Source organism: Triticum dicoccoides, chromosome 5A (genome assembly GCF_002162155.2).
Source record: "Triticum dicoccoides isolate Atlit2015 ecotype Zavitan chromosome 5A, WEW_v2.0, whole genome shotgun sequence".
NCBI classification, from domain to species: Eukaryota; Viridiplantae; Streptophyta; class Magnoliopsida; order Poales; family Poaceae; genus Triticum; species Triticum dicoccoides.
Window position 1 is genome coordinate 29,121,537 of NC_041388.1, and position 7,846 is coordinate 29,129,382.

General features: G+C 42.7%; 1 pseudogene; it reads left to right on the top strand.

The window, feature by feature from the left end:
- LOC119298906 overlaps positions 1 to 3,676 on the top strand; it is a 5,847-nt pseudogene extending 2,171 nt beyond the window's left edge.
- The last annotated feature ends 4,170 nt before the right edge of the window (positions 3,677 to 7,846 follow it).

The following is a 7,846-nucleotide window of genomic DNA, read 5'->3' on the forward strand; positions in this document are numbered from 1 at the left end:
AAGATAACAACGTGCAATGCTTGTGGATTTTGTATGCAGCTTCTTGCTGAGAAAGGTGAGCTTGCAACAAGATTTGGTTCGGCCACACTGGGAATCCTCCTCCTCCAGGTGATTAACCGAAGCCCTCTTTCCCATTCCTTTTCTCCAAATGGTCCATTTTAAAGCTTTTTTCCAAAGAGTATATGGTGTATTAATTCCAGTATGTATTCTGCTGATACACAGGATATTGCCGTTGTTCCTCTCTTGGTCATACTCCCTGTTCTAGAGAGTCAGGTATGCAAAAGGTTAGCACTTGAGATATTAGCCTGCATGAAAGTTGTTCGAAAAATATCAACCTGATAGACTTTCTCATCACATCATAATCTAACTAAGAGGACTTAAGGATTCTGTGTAATAACTTGGAAGATGTTCACTGCATGAGATTTGCCTTAGTGAGCGAGTAGCCAGGTAATATTGGCAAATGGTTTGCAAATATTTATTCTTGTTATGTTCCCCTACCTAGTGAACTACTGTATTGGTCTCTAAGCATGAAAATGCAGCTCTGACTTCGCAACATATGAGTTTCCGCTTTATATATTAGGCTATCATCAGTATTTATTATGCATTTTATCGCAGAATGTTGTGGAGCAAAGTGTGTGGCCTATGCTACTAGCTGAAAGCTTAAAAGCACTGGGTGGACTTGGCATACTTTCACTTGGAGGGAAATATCTCATCAGGCGCATCTTTGAGGTCTTTTATTTTATAAATTTTCTGAATACAAGCTTGTATGTTATTTTCAATCAGCTCTTGATGTTCGATAAAATGATTATTGGTTAAGCCTTCCTGCAGTTTGTTGCAGAGTCGAGGAGCTCAGAAGCATTTGTTGCCCTCTGCCTTCTCACCGTTTCAGGAACCTCACTTCTCACCCAGTGGTTGGGCTTTAGTGACACTGTAAGTTTTTAATTCTGAAGTCAAATATAGATTATGCTCTTCCAGTTTTTATTATTTTCTGATTGTTGAACTTCTGTCCTATGTAGCTAGGTGCTTTTCTGGCTGGGGCCCTCCTTGCAGAAACAAATTTCCGTACGCAAATAGAAGCTGACATAAGACCATTCAGAGGCTTGCTCCTTGGATTGTTCTTTGTGACAACAGGAACTTCTATCGACATGCAGGTTAAACAACATTGCCATGATCTATATCGGTGAACATTAGTTAATGTCTCATGTGTCTAACTTAGCAGTACATCAAAGAGAAACCACTTTGAAAGTAATGTTGCCCCATTATTTATCTTCTTCAGTGGAACATATTGCAGGTTCTTATTAACACACCTGGTATTTTCTCCTTGTATTGCAGCTTCTCATCCGTGAGTGGCCTAATGTTCTATCGCTGTTGGCTGGCCTTATTGCAATCAAGACATTGATAACTACTGCATTAGCAACAAGAGTCGGACTAACTTTTCAAGAGAGTGTAAGGATAGGATTGCTGCTTTCTCAAGGAGGGGAGTTTGGGTTCGTGGTATTTTCTTTGGCAAACAGGTCAGTTTTTATTACAAGTCTTCCATTATATTGTTCTTGTCTTCTCAGACATCTTGTTTTCAGCCCTTGGTACCTTGATTGAAACAGGCTTGGCGTCCTACCGCTTGAGCTGAATAAGCTGCTCATTATCGTCGTTGTGCTGTCAATGGCATTAACTCCGTTACTGAATGACCTTGGAAGAAAAGCAGCAGGAATCATTGATGAGAGATCTGAAACAAAAGAAGTAGTACGTGACTGCCATGTCTTATACACTCACAACGGTCATGGTTGTTGCCTATTTTCGTGAATTCTTAAGGCAATCTTTTACAGAAACCAGCTGAGGAGGCAAATTATGGTGCGACTGAACCTATTGTCATTCTTGGCTTTGGAGAGATGGGACAGGTATATTACATCATATTTTCCTTTGTTGTTAAAGCTGGCCAGCTGAACTGTTATATCACATGCCTCGTAATATTCTTACAGGTCCTTGCAAAGTTTTTGGCTGCACCATTATCTTTCGGGCTCGAGCGAGATACAGAAGGATGGCCGTATGTCGCGTTTGATCTAAATCCTGCTGTTGTAAAGGTTGACATTACGAGAATATTTGGTATTAATAGTTGATGCATCTTCATACATATGTTAAACTAAAGCATCTGCCTTCATTCCTTACCAGTCAGCCAGAAAATCAGGATTTCCAGTGTTATATGGAGATGGTTCACGCCCCGCCGTTATGCAATCTGCTGGCATATCTTCTCCTAAAGCTGTCATGATCATGTATACCGGGAAGGAAGAAACAGTCGAGTCTGTCGACAGATTGCGACAAGCTTTTCCTGCGGTAAAATATATGATCCATTTCTCATGATTTATTTATCAAGTTAGCACATAGTACTTGTTATAAATGCATTGTGAACAAACGAATGCTTTCATAATACCTTTCGCTTTCCCAGGTTCCCGTGTATGTTAGGGCTCAAGACATGTCTCATTTGTTGGATCTAAGGAAAGCAGGTGCGACCGATGTTGTTCTGGAAAATGCTGAGGTAATATAGGAACACGTTTGCATCGACTGAGAAGCTCCTCATGTATGGATATATGTAACAAAAATTTGCATCAACTCTTTTGTTTTGTTGATCCCTTCCTGCAGACTAGCTTGCAACTCGGCTCGATGCTTATGAAAGGGCTGGGTGTCATGTCTGATGATGTATCTTTCCTGAGTAAGCTTGTGAGGGACTCGATGGAGTTACAAGCTCAGGAGGCACTCAACAATGTCGAGTCTCGTGAAACTACTACCATGGAGTCACTTCAGGTTCATAAAATCATTAGTGCTCAAAACCGACTCTAATATTACACTCCCTACAGATTAGTAGTTCTTATTTTCATGGTGCTGCTTCACTTCCCCATATGACCTGAATAAAATACCTGTTGCAGGTTAGGGTATCGGACTTGGTTGAGTCCAATGGGAACGGTTCCGGAATGATTCCCCGGGAGCAATCGCTAGGTCTAAGCAGTCGTCCGGAGGTACGGGTGATGAAAACGACTCCGGATAATCCCATGCCTAATTTGAACAACAAAAACGAATCTGAAGACGGTGTGAAATATTGTCTCCTGGAAACCGCTGACGGCGAGGAAACGGTGGAGCCTCCAGCGGAAGCAAGGAGATGACGGACCAGACCAGTTTCTGTAAAACCAAGGCGCAGTCTGAAGCGAAGACACTGAACTTGTGGTTTCCTCATAGGTAATAGCTCTCATTGTACAGCACATCTGGAGACTGAAGCACCGAAACTTGGAGGCACACAATCTGTGGACACGACGTTTGCACTGCGTCGTGCGAGCTGAGATTTGCAGCTCGCAAATTGAAACCGGAAATGTCAATTCGGGCATATTGAGATTTACAGCCGTGATTGGAATTTGCGGCGGGCATTTAGAAATTGAAGCATCAACATTTCAGAATCCCTGAAAAGCATTATTGGCAGGGTGATTTGTGCAAGCAGAAGTAACCTGTATGGCTAGATAATTATTTGTATCACATTTCTCTGATTTGTGTCTGTTGTATACAACTAGGACCGTAGGCCAAATAATTCCTGTAAAAAAAAATCATGTACATGCGCACATGCAGAAACTAGTGAGTGTATAATAATACTGGACCAAACGGTTTGTCCTCGCCGCGACAAGTTGAACTTTCTGAATGAACCTGAAGCATTGCCTGCTCGGCTCTTTGTATTGATAGCAGCAGGAGTAAAAGATCAGGAACTAAGGAGTTCAGATCTTGCTACTCGCTAGTAGATTTGAAGAAGTGCCATGCATTATTAATAATGAAAATAAAAATAATGGATTTTTTATATTAGAAAACATAGTTAACCTCTGCAGGCATGGAAGGCCGGAGGGTCTGACAAACTAACAAAAGGTTAGACCTGCCCGCAGCAGACTGCAGACGACTAAAAAGGAAGTGTCGATATGTGGCAAGGTTGTCTATGTTTTATCGCATACACACATGTGGTATGCTGCAATAATTCTAGGTGTCTTCTGCTAATGTCATTTCATGTTTCAAAGCTGTTTTCATGTTGTTGCGTACTTCTGTTTCCATGTTGCATATGTTCTAATCAATTTTCTCAATGATTCATTGCATAGAAACACAAACAATGTTACATGATAGGTTTGAAATGCTGTCATATTTTCGCATGTCTTTGGACATGCCGTGAAAACAAACGTTGCATTTGTGGTGCGCACATACAATTTTGTTTTGTTGCCGGTGTTTGATGTTCGAATGCCAGCTGACATAATATGGTGATTAGGTCTATCAGATGGTCAAGATGAGGGCACTACTTTAGGACAGGATAACCTAAAAACATATATTACCGAGTATTATAAGCAGTTATTTGGACCTCCGGAGGATAATTGTGTGTCCCTCGACGAGTCCAGGACTGAGGATGTGCCTCAGTTATCAGCTGCCGAAAATGATATTCTGGTTGCCCCGTTCTCAGAGAAGGAGGTGTTTGATGCTATTGCACAGATGAAAAACAATAAGGCTCCCGGTCCGGATGGATTCCCGACCGAGTTCTATAAAAAGTGCTGGCACATTATTAAGGGGGATTTGCTACCTATGTTCAATGATCTGTTCGCTGGACAACTTCAATTATTTCACTTGAATTTTGGAACTATCACACTGCTTCCTAAGAAAACGGAGGCTGTGAGAATTGAGCAATTCAGGCCGATCTGTCTCCTCAATGTTAGTTTCAAAATTTTCACCAAGGTCGGGACTAATAGGCTCACACAGATTGCGCATTCTGTGATACAACAGTCCCAAACTGCTTTCATGCCAGACAGAAATATCCTTGAAGGGGTAGTCGTCTTGCATGAAATGCTCCATGAAATCCACTCCAAAAAGTTAGATGGAGTAATTTTTAACGTGGATTTCGAGAAAGCGTACGATAAGGTCAAATGGCCATTCCTCCAACAGTCATTGCGTATGAAAGGATTTGATGAAGCTTGGCGCCGCCAGGTTGAATCATTTACGCAAAAAGGTAGTGTGGGAATTAAAGTTAATGATGACATAGGTCATTACTTTCAGACACATAAAGGCCTAAGACAAGGAGATCCGATGTCCCCTATCTTGTTTAACATTGTGGTGGATATGTTAGCAATTTTGATAGGAAGGGCTAAGGAACATGGTCAAGTAGGTGGTTTGATACCTCATCTTGTTGATGGAGGTGTATCCATCCTTCAGTACGCTGATGATACAATTATCTTTATGGAGCATGACTTGGCCAAGGCGAGAAATATGAAGCTTGTGTTACGCCTATTTGAACAATTGACCGGGTTAAAGATCAACTTTCATAAGAGCGAGCTGTTTTGTTTTGGTAGAGCCAAAGACGAACAGGAGGCTTATAGGCAATTGTTTGGGTGCGAATTGGGAGAGTTACCCTTCTCTTACCTAGGTATTCCCATCCACCATCATAGGCTGACAAACAGAGAGTGGAAGTGCATCGAGGACCGATTTGAGAAGAAACCGAGTTGCTAGAAGGGTAAGCTCATGTCCTATGGAGGTCGATTAATCCTAATAAATTCGGTGCTCACGAGCATGCCTATGTTTCTCCTATCGTTCTTTGAGGTACCAGTTGGTGTTAGGAAGAGACTGGACTTCTATCGATCATGTTTCTTTTGGCAGGGTGATGAGCTTAAAAGAAAATATCGGCTCGCTAAATGGGATATCATTTGTAGACCGAAAGACCAAGGGGCCCTCGGTATTGAGAATCTAGAAGTTAAGAACAGATGCCTTCTTAGCAAGTGGCTGTGGAAGCTCTCTACGGAGAATGATGCCATGTGGGCTCAAATCCTTCGTAGCAAGTACCTCCAGATAAAAACTTTGTCCCAAGTTACAGTTAGGCCGACAGATTCACCTTTCTGGAAAGGTCTGATGAAAGTCAAACAATCTCTGTTTAATAGGATGAAGTTTGTTATTGGAAACGGCACTAGTACACGTTTCTGGGAGGATACTTGGCTCGACGAGACACCCTTGGCCATTCAATATCCGTCTTTGTACCGCATCGTTCAACGACGAGAGGTGTTCGTCGCATTGGTATTTCAATCTATCCCCCTTAATATTTGGTTCCGGCGGACGCTAGCGGGCAATCGTTGGGAAGAATGGCTCCGTCTAGTTAGGAGACTGATGGAGGTCCAGATTTTTCAACAACCCGATGAATTACACTGGAAATTGACTAAGTCTGGAGTATTCATTGTTAAATCAATGTATATTGATGTTATTAATTCGAACTTCATTCCTACCTCCAAGCATGTTTGGGATGTCAAAGTTCCTTTGAAAATAAAAGTGTTTATGTGGTTTGTGTATAAACAAATTATTTTAATCAAGGACAACTTGATAAAGCGTAATTGGACAGGACCTACTAGGTGTAGTTTCTGTGATCGGGATGAGACAATCAAGCACCTTTTTTTTGATCGCCCGTTGGCCAAAGTGCTTTGGCAAACAGTCCACATTGCTTTTAATATCAATCAACCGAATTCTGTTAACGCGTTATTTGGGACATGGCTTAATGGGATTGAGCCTGACTTAGCGGGACACATTCGGGTTGGAGTTTGCGCTTTGCTGTGGACTATCTGGACTTGCAGAAATGATTTGGTTTTTAACAGAATATCATGTATCCAATTTTTGCAGGTTATATTCCGATCTACGGCATTGATCCGTTCGTGGTCGCTACTCACCCCGACGGAGGCCAGAGAGCATTTGGTTACTGGATCTTTCCGCTGGGAGATGGTAGCTTGGGATATCTTTAACCGGTTTGGATGGCGGTCATGTAATAGGATAGGCATTTAGTTTACCTACCTAGCTTTAGCCAGCCGGTTGTGGCGTCTGTTCATGGCTAGTTGGTGTTTCTAGCCTCTTTTTAGCTCTATGTGAGCTTTCTTTGCTATTCATTACTTTTGAAGACTTTGGAACCTTGTTGGCACTTCTTTATTTGGTTAATAAGATGGTCGTATGCATCATTCCGATGCAGAGGCCGGGGAGTCTCCCTTTTCGAAAAAAAGGTCTATCAGATGGTCTGTGAGGTGGGCAACCCCACCCCATCGGACGCCTAGCATGCACCTATAGTAATAATAAGGTCACATAACCATTGAATTTTGATCCAACCGTTCCAACTTGCCCTTTTCTTTCCATCAAGATTATATTCCCTGCACGCCTATCTTTTCCTTTGCCTCTAGAACCACACCCGCATTCTTCCATCATGCTTGCCTCCTCTGATGATGCAGCTTCTGTTAGCATCGTCCCAGCCTCAGGCTCAACCATCTCACCCCCGCTTTTATGTTAACCTTTTTTCACACACACATTGACTCCTAGGTTCCCCCAATGCCGCAACCTTGCACTTAGCCCCTTTGGCAATTCCCGCCAATGGGGCATGCATTCATCTAGGCTCGAGGGGCTATAACGATCCCCTTATCCATGACCACTTATGGCAATGTCCTGCACCCTAGGCTTCGCCAGCGTCACCGATCTTGGGTCACTCTAGCATGGCTGTTTTCCACCATCACCCCGTCGTCGTTGCTCTAGCGACGCCTACAGATATGAGCTTCGTCTTTTGGTGCTTCTAGGTTCCTAGAAGCATAAGCCCAAGCAAACAACAGAAACCTACACCGGGTTTGTAAAAGCAAAAAAATTGCACCGCGAATTTCTAATCCCACCCCTCCCAAAAAAAGAATGCCATATTTTCTCAAAAATGAAAAAAAAACAATGCCATGTATATTATTTAGACCCCCTTCACAATTTCCTTCACCCCCTCATCCCGCAGCCCATTTCCTCGCCCCGACCAAGCCGCCGCCGCCATCTCCGGCCACCCTGCCTCACC